Here is a 14,334-nt window from a genome sequence, read left to right as displayed (position 1 = left end):
TGTATATGTTGCTGAAACATGTCCTGAGGTTGAAAACACCCACAAGCAGCCTTTCAGGTATGACAGTAAAAAGGCCAAATAATGTTAATGGCTTATTGAGGAAATGCACACAAGCACAAGGATTAATCCAGGAACTGTGTACAACAGAAACCTCTCAGAGATAGCACTACGCAGTGGGAACTGTTTGACCCAGGTCACAGCAAAAAGAGCTTTCCAGTAAGTGGGGAGAAGATATAAAAGAGGGAAAATGACATTATGGGGGTACCTCACTCTCCCTACAACAACAAACCTGGAAACACCTGAGGAACAAAGACTGAACTGTGGAAAGTGATGGTTCCAGGCTAGAAGGATTTTTAGCCTGTGTATGAAAACCTGGGAAAGCCAAGGCAACTTGTGCCTTAAGAATGCCAGCCTGTTTATCACTCAGGGTGAGAATTTGCTAATTTATATATTACCTATCTAGTGTGTTAAGCTCAGTTTGCGGTTTTGTTTATTTACTAGGTAATCTGCTCTGATCTGTTTGCTAGCCCTTATAATCACTTAAAATTTACCTTTTGTAGTTAATCAACTTATTTCTTGTTTTTAATATAACCTAGTTTGTGCAATTCATATGGGGGGAGGGGCAAGAGGCTGTGTACATCTTTCTCCTTTGGGTCTACACTCCAAGGGATGTGGGCACCTGAGTGCTGGGGCATGTCCCTTAAACTGAACCTTCCCAGAGCTAATCTCAGTGACTGTAACTTTCTAAAATGGGTTGGCCCTGACTGTGTGTGTGCTAGAGGCAATTTAAGAGCCTGGCTCAGAAAGACAAGATAAAGAGGGCCCAGGCTGGAAGAACAGGCAGGCTAAGTGGTATCTCAATATATCAGGTGGTACCTTGAATGGGGACAACTCATCACATAGGGAACCAAAGGAGCTGCACACTAGAGGAAAGAATGACTACACAGGGCAAGAAGAATAGAATCATAGGACTGGAAGGAACCTCAAGAGGTCATCTAGTCTAGTCCCCTGTATCATGGCAGGACTCTTTTTTTGATCATTTATTTAAAATAGATGTGCTTTGATTTTTACTACTTGATAAGATGTTAGTCATGGCAGGTGCTTTGTCAGTTCTGCATATATCACACCCATAACAAAAGTGATCTGGTTTAACTACATGCAATATTTGTATTGAGTAATTCAAAAGACACATAGCAGCATGGACACTTAGGGTATGTCTACAGAGAAATTAAGCACCAGAAGCTGGCCCGGGTCAGCTGACTCCGGCTAGTGGGACTTGGACTGCAGGGTTGTAAAATTGCTGGGGAGGTGTTCGGGCTCTGGATTAAGCCAGAGCTCTGGGATCCCATGAGGGAGGAGGGTCCCCAGTGTCCAGGCTCCAGCTACAGTTACAAAAAAGCCCCATCATTGGACTATTTAAAATGCAACTGGACAAAGCACTTGAATATATATCCATTCATTATATATACTAGAATGTACGAGCATTACACTGTCATGGAATAGATGGTGTGATATGTTTTTTCTTGCTGAAATGTCTTATTTCCCATTGCTTGACACTATAGTCATTTGCACCTGTGCAAAGTGATTGTAATATTCTGCCATTTAATCTGGTTGTGTTTTACCCCCACTTTGCACAGGTGCAAAGGAATACACAAAGTGCCAGGCAGTGGAAAATCAGGACTTTACTTTCTATGATTCTGTGAACACATTTTTATGAGTTAAAATCTGCCTTTGTAAAAGCCATTCACTAAGTTCCACTTTCATACATACGTCAGGAACAATTTATAGACTCATGGACGTTAAGGCCAGAAGGAACCATAATGATCAAGGAGTTGGCAACCTTCAGCACGCAGCCCATCAGGGTAATCCGCTGGCGGGTCACGAGACATTTTATTTACATTTATGGTCTGCAGGCACGGTCCCCTGCAGCTCCCAGTGGCCGTGGTTTGCCGTTCCTGGCCAATGGGAGCTGTGGGAAGTGGTGCGGTCCACAGGGACCTCACCCATACTTTTTACATTTACATTTATCATCTGCAGGCAAGGCCCCCTGCAGCTCCTATTGGCCTGGAACGGCGAACCACAGCCACTGGGAGCTACGGGGGGCTGTGCCTACAGACTGTCAATGTAAACAAACTGTCTCACAACCTGCTAGGGAATTACCCTGATGGGTCACCTGCCAAAGGTTGCCAACCCCTGATCCAATCTGACTGCCTGAACATTGCAGGCCACAGAACATCACCCATACACTCCTGGAACAGGCCCATAACCTCTGGCTGAGTTACTAAAGACCTCAAATCTTTATTTAAAGACTTCAAGTCACTGAGGATCCATAATTTACTCTAGTTGAAACCAATAAGTGTTCCTTGCCCCATGCTGCAGAGGAAGGCAAAACAAAACAAAACAAAAGCAGGGTCACTGAAGGGAATGGAAGTACACTAGCGTAAAACTGGTGTGAAAGAAGAATTAGACCCATTGATTTTATCTTTCCAGTGGGTGTTTTTGTGATCTCAAGTCATTTGACATAGATAATAGATGATCTGAAGCTTTAAAATCCTCACTTTAATTTTTCTGCATTGATTTCTTTTTCTTTCTTTACAAGTCTCCCAATAAACTTGAGAAAGAAAAAGGTGAAACAGTATATCTTTTAAAGAATAAATGAAAGCAGTACATAACTGATATTGTCCTCTGTTCTTGTCATTCTTCCAGTGATCATGAAGAGAAAATAGGAGCTTTGTTTTTCATGTTTATTTTTGAAGTTAAATGAAAACAAGGTGCTAAGAAAAGTAGAAAGGGATCAATGCACTTAATCCTTTTATAGCTCAAATTTACCACAAAATCCCAAGTATCATTTTCTTGGCCAAGAGGTAATTGCATTTACTGTGGACATCTTTAACTGTGCAGGTCTGAAGTTGATGACTTAGGCCCCAATTTAGTAAAGTGCTTAAAATGTGCATAAATGTAAGCACATGAATAGTCCCACAGGCATCAGTTAGAAAGTCAATAATATTTTGTCTTCAATGGAACTACTAACATGCTTAAACTTAAGCAAATGATTAAGTCTCCTGCTGAAGTGGGCTTTTAGCTCAAATTACTGAGTGCCCCTGGAAATCCACAAATAAAACAACAAAAAAAGACAAAACAAAATGTGATGGGTTCCCGGTGTGCAACCTGGAGCTAGGGTACTGCTGAGTCCTCTGGCTTACCAACCTGGGCTCCCTCTCACATTGTGATGCTGTGACAAGCTGTAAACCTTTCCAGGTATTGCACTTACACAGACATCCATAGGCAGGGACACACCCAGTTGTGCTACATGAATGCTTTGCCAGCCACTCATGAACCAACAATAGAAAGGCTTCAGCCTATTCCTCACAGCTCCCCAGCCTAAGACCCCAGAGTTGTACTATCTTGCCCTGGTCAGAAGCCTGACCAGAGTAAATTCATTACCCACTCTGCCACTTCCACAAAGGACAGTTGAAGTGCACCAGCTTTTGTACACTGAGCAGATTCCCCAAGCACTTCAAGCAAAACGCGCTATTTTAGGTAAAATATAAAACAGATTTATTAACTATAGAAAGATCGATCTTATGTGATTACAAGTAGTAAGCATACAGATCAAAAGTGTTACCTAAGAAATAAAAGTAAAATTGGACTCCAAGTTCTATAAACTAGACACAATTTAAATCAAGCAGTGTATCACACTAATGGTATAGTTTATTTATACACAATCTGGGATTCTCCTTTTCAGCCTGAGCCCACCTCCCCAGTTCAGTCTTTGTTCTCCAGATGTGTTTCCAGGTGTTGAGTTGAAAGGGGAGTGAGGACAAATGATGAGTTCACTTCCCCTCCTTTATAGGTTTCTCCAGCTTGCTGGAAAGATCTTTTGCAATGACCTGAGTTAAGCAGTCTCCATTGTCTACATGTTCTCTCTAAGAAGAATCCATTGTATACAGTTCCTGGGGTAGCCCTTGTGAGTGTGTATTCTCCTTAATGGGCCATCATCAGTGTCTGGCTGCCCCATTGTTGTACCTGAAAGGCTGATTGTGGATGTTCCCAACCTTACAACGTATTTTAGTAACACAAACATGGCAAACTTCAAACTTCACATACAATGATAGCACATACAATTCAACAGGATATTAATGTTCAACAGATCAAGACTTCTAAAATGATATCACACAAGGAGACTTTGCACAAAATGCATCCTAATTATATCACCACGGTGAATATAGGGGTGCCAGGGTGTTGCTTTGGGGTACAGAATGTCACACAAAACAAAGCCCAAACACTACTTAAACATGACCTTAAACTTATTCCGTGTAGAAATGGGACAGTAATAACTATTGCCTACTAACTTCTGCAGTACTTAAGCTCAGATTCTGCCAGCCACATTCCTGCTATAGTACCTCCCAAGGAGTCTCAATGAAATTAGAGTAAGGTTTGAAAATGTTTTAAAATTTACTTTTCCCACATCAGTATTTGAGAGCATTTGGTTCCCTGATTTTGGTATATGCCCATCTCTGGTTGCTAATTAGCATAATGGCAACAAACTGGACAAGATTCTCACCGGAATTGTACCTCCTCATGATCTAAATTGACCACAATTTGGCTGCAAGTGGCTATCAGATAGTTTCCCTGTCAGAGGGGAACTTCCTGCTGGTATTGCTGTACCATTGCCAAATCTTCTTTCATTGCTACTCCCCGCCTGTTAAGGAGATATAAGGTAAGGGAAAGAAAGGAGTGTGGCAGAGTGGAGCTTTGCTACATCAAACCTCCACTGTCATAGAGTCCATTAAGAATCTCAAGTAGGAGAGGAGAGATTATTTTGTATTTGATACTGGTGTAATCACTGCTGGAATAATGTGTCCATTTCTGGTGCCCACAATTCAAAAATGATGTTGATAAATTGGAGAGAGTTCAGAGAAGAGTGACAGGAATGATACAAGACTTAGAAAACATGCCTCATAGGAATAGACTCAAGGAGCTCAGGCTAATTATTTTAACAAAGAGAAGGATAAGGGATGACTTGATTATAGTTTACGTACCTACAAGGGGAACAATGGATTCTTAAATCTAGCAGACACGGGTATAAACATGATCCAATGGCTGCAAGTTGAAACTAGACAAATTCAGAGTGGAAATAATGCATATTTTTTTAACAGTGAGGGTAACTAACTGTTGGAATGATTTATCAAGAGTCTTGGTGGATTCTCCTCCACTGACTATTTTAAAATTAAAATTGGATGTTTTTCTAAAAGCTATGCTCCAGTTGGGAATTATTTTGGGACATTCTATGGCCTATGTTATACAGGTCAGACTAGGTAATCACAATGGTTCTTTTAGGTCTTGGAATCTATGAAGGACTATTTGCCAGTTGTTGTAGCAACCAGACAAGGTACTAACAAACTTCAACATGACTTTATTTTTAAAGTGGAAACCTCTTTACCAAGCTACTGCTGCACCCTCAGTAGCTCTCACTCTGCCTCCTCAACTTCCTCCCCCTTCCTATTGCCTGTCCTTTCAGACTCCCAACAGCCAGTTCTAATCATTACAAGCAGCATTTAAACACCACATTCACTCCTCTCTTAAGAAACTGCACCAATTAAAATAAACATTGTTGTTCTAACCACAGGAACAAATATGAAACAAGACACTATACTGTTGGCAGAAATATTACACTGAAAACACTGTAGATACTACATAGCATAGTCTCTAGTCCAGACAGGTGGTCATCTGGGTCTGATAGGCCGTCTCTCAAGACCCGGTTCCAGTGCAATGTCTTCTTGTGTTGATACTATGGTGAAGTCATCCAATGCAGACTGGGTGTTGGCATAATCTCCTCTTGGTGCATAGGCAGGTGCAAGATAAGAAGCATTCCATACCCACCCATCAGAAAGTCAATAGCGGTAAGGTCCCTTCTTCTCTATGATTTTAAGAGGAGCTGTGAATTTATGGTCCCCTTTGCATAAAAATCCAGGTTTTCGTATTCTAATGAAGGAACCACACTGAAACTTTGGTTCCTTAGCACCCCAGCACCTGACTGTGAAGCCTTATACTTTGCTTGGTTCCAGTTCAACTGTTTTTCTCACATCATCCTCGGTTGGGGCATCAGGTGGTGCCTTTAACAATCCAGCAATATTCAGTTTAGTATTCATCTGTTTCCAATGCAGTGACTCTGCGGGTGATCTTTGCTTTGTGGCATGTCGTGTAGCCCGGTATGCTTGCAAGAAATCAGTAGTGAAGGTTATCCACAATCGCCCTTCCAGTTTAGCCATTTGCAAACTCTCTTTCAAACTTCTGTTAAACTGTTTGATTTCCCCATTGGCTTGAGGGTAATATAGGGATGACCTTCTGTGTAAAAAGGTTCCTCTCTGCTAGAAAAGTTTCAAACTCCAGGGAAGTAAATTGACTACCATTATCTGAAACCAGTTCTTTGGAGTTACCTTCCCTGCTAAAAACTGAAGAGAAGAACTTAATTACTGTAGCAGAAGAGATATGGGATGTAAACGCTACCTCAGGCCATTTACTGAAATAGTCTATTAAAGTGATGGCATAAGGGCAGTCACTTGGAGCAGTTTCAAAGGGTCCTACAATGTCAATCGCCACTTTTTCCCATGCAGATTCAGGACGAGGAACAGGCAGGGTACATATCACTGTAATGGCAGGGTACGTATCACTGCTGTCTTATCATGCATTTGGCAAGTGACACAGAATTTTATGAGAGCTTCAGTTTGAGAGTCCATCCCTGGCCACCAATGCAGATCCCGTAGTCATTGTTTGGTTCTGACAATTCCTTGATGAGTATCGTGTGCCACGTGTATGAGTTTTGACTGTAATTCTTCTGGCACAAGTAGCCAGTGTGTACCTCGTAGCACACAGCCATCGAGCAACGAAAGTTCATCCCGAACTCTAAAATAAGGCAGCAAAACTGGGACAAGGTTTTTAGGGTTACTGGCCCATCTCTTTGTCAGAAATTCCTGTAGTTTTTGTTGAATTGGACACACTGAACAAGCAGCTTGAAATTGTTCTTTTGTAAGTGTAGTAAGAGCGCTTGTAATAAGCGCAACTACTACATCCTCATCCTCCGGTGGACCATCTGGTGAAGGCAAAGGCAGGCGAGAAAGGCAATCAGCTACCACATTTTGGTTTCCAGGCTTATATTCCAGTTCATAATTGAAAGAGAGTAATCTTGCAGACCATCGAGCAATACGATATCCTGCTCTTCCCAGTCCTTTTGTAGTGAGCAACATCATCAAAGGGCTGTGGTCTGTGAGCAACTTGAACGTGCGGCCCCACAGGTAAGTTCTCCATTTTTCAGTAGTCCAGACACAAGCAAGTGCTTCTTTTTCGACTGTAGAGTATTTCCTCTCAGCATTATTTAGTGTCCTTGAAGCAAATGCAACAGTGCTCTCTGTGTTGTCCTTATGAAGTTGTGTGAGGACAGCCCCAAGTCCATAATCAGAAGCATCAGTAGTTACAATTGTGGGCAATGCAGGACTGAATAGTGCAAGTTCTGGACTACGTACAACCAAGTCTTTCACTGTTTTGAACCTAGCATGTGCATCCATTGTCCACACTAAGGTTGAACTTCTCCATAGTAATTCTCATAACGGTTCAATGACAGAAGCATAATTGGGAATGAATTATGCATACCAGGAGGTAAGACCCAAGAAGGAACATAAGGTTTGCAAATCTATTGGAGGAAGAGCATTTGAAATTGCCAGGATATGATCTGGATCAGGTTTTAGTCCAGCCTGTGAAATTGTATGCCCCAGAAAGGAGAATTCAGTTTGTGTAAATTTGCATTTGGACCTATTGAGCTTGAGGCCTGCTTTGCTGATGCAGTTTAGTGTAGTGTATGTGACAACAGAATCTGACAATTTCCTTGTATATGGGGCAATTCTTGTCTTACATTATTAAGTATAATTTAATATATTACATTACTAAAATATTTAATTTTACTCACATGTCCCTTTTCGTGCCTAATTCTTTTTTATTCTTTTATTTTTTTTAGGTTTTCTTTCTGTTTTGTTCTCTCTCCTTCATACTCATGGCATAATTCACTGTTAGTAATATTTTCACTTAATATTTTAACTTTTGTACTTTATGTACTTTTCACTGACTTATGATTGTAATTATTGGACTTCATGGCATTTCATGAATACTTTGGGATAACTGACATCCTGTTTAATATTATTGTGATGGTATTTCAATAATATATATCGTACAGGATGAAATACACTACAGGGGGAAGTATTTAGTGCACGTGAATAATATGGACTTCATAACATTTAGCAGGCGGGAAATTGTGGTTTTGCCACAAACCCCTTGTTTGGTGCCATACATTGTTGCAATGTCCCACAAGCAGACCAGAAAACAGACTGTGACTGAGTGACAAATAAATAAATCATACTTCAGTCTTATATAGTGCTTTTGATTCATAGATCTCTAAGCTCATTTCAAAGGAAGTCAGTATCATTATTCTGGTGACAGATGGGAAAGTGAGTCCCAGGGAGTTAAATTGACTTGTCTAAGGTCACCTGGCAGGCCAGGTGTCTCCTGGGTTCAATCCAGCATTCTAGCCACAGGGCATATTGCCTCAGTCTTCACTTGCTGTAGGGGGTCAAATGTTATACCAGCACTATGCCTGGTATACGTTCTGTCCCTCAGTACACTGTGGGGATCCATCCATACCTTAACCCTTCCTATCCACTTTCCATTCAGGAAAGACGTAATGGCCTTGTGGAGGAGCTCTTCCCTTCATACTACTACCCTCCATAGGGATAGCTGAATCATGATAATAAGGGGGTGCCTCACAGCCTCTTATCCCTTGTGGTGGCATGCAGCACAGCTACAAACTGGCCCTCTATGAACAAGTTTTAAATACAATACATATACAAATCAATCAATCCTAGTTTTCTCCTAGTACTTGCTAACTTGCCTAAGTTCTTCAACCATCACACTTTGTTTTTGATACTGCTACAAAAAAGTAGCTTTTAAACTGAAGGAACTTTCACTAACCTTGGTGTTAAACAGATTTCACTCCATGATGGCTCAGTTTTGCTATTAAACTTTCTACATTAGAACTTTAGCCTTCCTATACTAACTACAATGTAATGTCATTGGCTACCATATGAGAGCCAAAACCTGGAAAGGCAAAATTTTAATCTATTTTAAAGACAGAATTTGGTGCTGTGCTATGCAGTAACAAGTCATAAATCATCTACCAGTATTCTTGTTACTGAATTAATTTCCACACCAAGAAAGACAGATTCAGATATCCAAGGGTGAAATTATTGACTTGAACTGGGACCATATAGAACATTGTTGCAACCAGGGCCCTGTACTGGCACCAAATCTTGTATAAAGGGGGTCAAATAAGGTGTCTCAGAAAAGGTTATGGTGTGATGGTTATGATTATGCTGTCTATATGTGTGTATCATTTTTGTAGTTAAAGTTATGAATATTGGCTCTATACTGTCTGTATTTCAAACTTATGCTATGCTTCTCAGTTACACCCAAGACAATTTGGTGTCAGCTCTGCCTAGTCTGCTTGATGGCCCATTAAGGACCATCAGCTATACAAGTGACCCACTGAAAGAAGGCAGACATGCCTGGTGACTCAGCAAGGTATGCAGGGACATGCCTATGGACAGAAATCTGAGGTTTTTCCATGCCATGTGATGGACAGCTTGTCTTTGGAACAAAGAAAGAAAGACCACATGGCAAGAGAATATAAAAAGCTGCTGCAGCTCCTCCATCTTGTCTTCAATACTGCTTCCTACCTCTGGAGGGACTTTGCTACCCTGAAGCTTTGAACCAAGGACTGAAAGACCCATCCCAGCTGTGGATGTTCTCCAGAGACTTGATTTGAACCTGCAGTTTATTACATCACTGCTACAAGCCTGAACCAAGAACTTTGCCATTACTGTATGCAATTGATTCCACTTAACAAATTCTAGCTCTCATCTATATCTTTTTCCTTTTATGAATAAACCTTTAGATTTTAGAGTCTAAAGGATTGGCAACAGGATGATTTGTGGGTAAGGTCTGGTTTGTATATTGACCTGGGTCTGGGGCTTGGTCCTTTGGGATCGAGAAAACCTTTTTTCTTTTACTGGGGTATTGGTTTCCATAACCATTCATCCCCCTAACAAGTGGCACTGGTGGAGATACTGGGAAACTGGAGTGTCTGAGGGAATTGCTTGTGTGACTTGTGGTTAGCCAGTGGGATAAAACCAAAGTCCTATCTTTCTGGCTGGGTTGGTTTGCCTTAGAGGTGGAAAACCCGACCCTTGGGCTGTAACTGCCCTGCTTTAAGCAATTTATCCTGAATTGGCACTCTCAGTTGGATCCCACCAAAACCAGCATCAATACACCAAGCATGTCTTATCCTCTGAATTAACCACTTTGAATTATCTGTTGATTCCCAGCACAGAGACCTTTTGTGTAGACAATTGCTTATCTACCTTTTCAGGGAGCCAGTAAGTTGCAAGTCCCACAGCAAATGGTGATTTATGGTCAGTGTCAAATGCCCTTTGGAAGAAGGAAAACATTCATTTAATGTATTTATTGTTTTGGTGGTGGGCTGAATTCTTTTCAATTATTTCTTCTTCAAATGAATATTTGTGCAGTATCTGACCTGTTGTTTCTCAATCTTGATTGTTTTCCCCTGAGCAAGTTTCCCACATCATTTTTTGTGTGACACCATTAGCAATTACCAGTGGGACATAGTGCTTGCTCCCTGAATAGCAGTAGAAGCATCTAGAGGATGGAGTATAAGAAACCAATACCAGATATATCTGCCATTTTCAAAGATGTCATCTCAGCAATAATGCATTTGGATGCATGCTTTCTTCAGCATTCCATTTACAGCTATTCCAGTTAATTGAACATTCAGCACAAATACACAGACAGCTTGCCAATATATTTGCTTTATATACAAGGCAGATATTAATTTTTTCACTTAATTTGAAAAGTTATTAGCTATCCACACTAGAGGTGGTCAAACTGCTAGTTACAAATAATGGCTTTAATCCTGCTAGATACTCCTGATGGTTAGACCCATGCAGAGCTTCCTTAACTTCTCTGTCTGTATGGAAAAGCTTACAAGACCATTGCAAATATTTGTTAAAAATAATATTTGAGATTAAAAAGAGAAACAGACAGACAGAATGAGTCCTTTCTGGCAGCAAATTGTACTCAGTCCAATCCCTGATTTTCTACTAGTGTATCCATTGTTCTTATTCACTGTATAGTTTGGAAAAGTAATTTTCAGTCAATGGGTTGTTTGTAATGTGTTCACTTTGACTATTCCCTTTTTGCTATTCATTATTCATGTTGGCTGACAGGTTGCCTAAGTTTCTGTTAGTTAGTTAGTGTTGTTTCTGCTCCCTCACTGAATGATTAAAACATTTTCTACAGGACAACAACAAAAAACAAAGAACAATTAAGGAGTAACAAACTTCCAATGTGAATTTTTAGATGAACAATTGTGCTATAATTAGATTAGATTCTCAGATGTTCTCATGAATATATGTCAGCTTTCAGAGGACTCGTGAATAATGAACAGTTTGAACCCAAGGAACACAGACTTTTTATGCACAAAAGAAAATTAGCAAATCAGTTTTCTTACTATTCAGAGAGCTCTAATGTATGCATAGTTATAGAAGGTGCAATCTCCATGGGTAGATTAAGGAATTTAAGCCCTGCCCATAGGAAAGCATGGGCTGCACCACACTGGGAGGACACCATCAGGGAGGGCTAAGGAGATGCTTCAAAACTGCGTGGAGGAGAGGCATCAGGAAGGAAAAGAGAGGGAGTGAGCTGCTCCTTTCCTTCCCTGCCCTTGTTCCAGCTGGGTCTTAGCACCCTTCTTTCTTTTTCTGCTGTTGTATGTTATCTCCTCTTGGGGTCATGTTGCACCAAAGGAAAAGTTCTGGGTTAGATTTAGTGCTCTCATATATCTTCATCTGCACATACTGGTCTCTTCTCTATGATATTTAAGCCTCTCCCATGCATTGGTCCAACTGTAGCCAGAGCACTGACAGCACCTTATGGGATGGAACACTTCTGTGTCTTTGCCAGGAACCCAAGCTATGCTTCAGCTGAAAAATCAGCAGCCAGAGGATGGTGACTCACTACCGGAGACACAGGTTAGTGGCTTAGTCTAGAGCAGTTTAAGTATCTTACATACAACAAAGTGTTATTAAAAAATCCAGAGAAAATCAGATTAAATCAGAGATAAATGGTACGAAGCATACACCCAGATTTGCCTAAATAGGCGTAAACCTTTGGTTACAGAAGAGAAAGTCAGAAGATGAAAGTCTCACATCTTAGATTTCAACTGCACACCTCCCAAAACTCCTGCCTGTCAATTTTTCAATATGAGAGGAAATGTTAAATGTTAATGATCACCCTTTTGGCCTGGAGGACTCTTCATTTTATCCTCCAAGTTCTTCTGATGTGTTCATGAGTGATACTGGTTACTACAAATAGAAATCTTTGTGGGAAAAAGTGTTAACACACATCAAAGCCTGATTTTGGAGGTATTGAGTCCTACAAAGTTCTGAAGGCCTTCAACGGCCATTGACTTCAGTGGGAGTACCAGGTGCTTATTACCTTTCAGAATTTGTCCCATATAAAAGATTATGATCACATAATTCAGGTCACCACAGCAAATGACAATGATTTTCAATAATGTCTATATCACCCTCAGATTGGAATAGCTACATTAAACCAAATGTATCCTTTGATTACATTTACAGAATCTATGCATCAATATGTTCTCAGTGGTGTGCAGAAGAATATTCGTCACTACATCATTCACTACAAAACAGATAGTATACAAACTCTTGTGATTATCTTGAATTTATTTGGCTTTTACAATATTAACTTTGCATGGTCAGAACAAATTAAGACTATGAAGACTCTTGTCAGCCATATTGAAAACTAGTTATTGAACGTGAGGTTCTCAGGCAGCCCTATAACTTGTCATTAAAGATAAGTGCAGATGGTGTTTTCACTTTTAAATCTCCTTTCCATCTGTGGTCTGTGTGTATGCAAATCAATGAACTAATTTCAGATAAGAGGATTCTGTTCAAGTGCAAAATCTCAACTAGCCTAGTTCCATAGAAAATGGAACTTTTTATGAGTACATTTTCCTAGACAATTGCTCTTTCATTAAAACAGATTGAATCCAAAGACTATGAATTCCATTTACCAGATGGAAGAAGTATTTCTTTAAAATTATTGCATTAGGAGAACACTTTGTCCTAGATGAAATTTCACCATAACAGATTTAATAGTTGTTCATTTTTTTAAGATAATTAGCCTGTCAGAAAATGCCATTTTATATACTCTTATCACATACAGTTACTGCCCATAATCTCAAAAAAGATATCTAGGGGATATGGAACAGGATATCTGAATTAATAGCTTTCAAAATATGACAAGATACAGGCCCAGACTCTGCTTGGCTGACACCCGCACATATAGTGGGGAAGTAGAAGGAATCTCCCCTCACATACACAAACAAGAGCCAGCTGGAATTGCTCTGGGGAGCACAAGGACTGCACCCTTCCTATTTTCTTAGGGATGAACAGAACCCCCAAACTGTGGTGGGAACTATATTTATTCCCCCACAACTAGACCATTGAGTAGGAGGCTCTGGGAGCCATTTTGACTCCTAGTGACCCACTGGGATGATGAAGTTCCACTCCATCCCTGATGATTGAGGCATGATTCAGACCATACAATTTAGAGGAACAACTCTGTACCGTGAGAAATTATTGTAAAACTGTAAAATTGCTTTTAAATTAGAATGAAAGTAAGTAAAAAGTAAGTGTACTTTTAAATTAGAATGAAAGTAAGTTTTATATTTTCGATAATACTGTACCTCATATATACAAAGCAGATTTCATCCAGCAATCTCCAAACATTTGCTAATTAAGAATCATAACCCATCTGATACTGAGGTAGGTATTACTCAGAGATTTGCTGAACATTATATGTTTTTTGGTTTTGTTTTTGCAAATCTATATTTTTGTTGAATTTTGGTTTTGCTATACAAAGGCCTAAGATGATTTCATTTAATCTTAACCATCCAAATTTAAGATGTTCTGATGGGAGGTTCCAGATTTGGATTGTCTCTTTTATTATTATAATACACATTTTAAAGATGTGGGGGAACCGAAGTTATATGACTTTACTAGGGTTACATAGAAAGGGCTATATTGTGGCATTGCAAACTGCAGTAAGAGGTGACCATAACTGTGCCATGCCAGGAGCAGGTTGGAGTCATAATTGTCTATGCAGTTCTCCTTTGCTCCAGGGGCA

This window comes from Eretmochelys imbricata, chromosome 1 (genome assembly GCF_965152235.1).
Source record: "Eretmochelys imbricata isolate rEreImb1 chromosome 1, rEreImb1.hap1, whole genome shotgun sequence".
Taxonomy (NCBI): Eukaryota; Metazoa; Chordata; order Testudines; family Cheloniidae; genus Eretmochelys; species Eretmochelys imbricata.
This window is presented reverse-complemented; position numbering follows the sequence as displayed.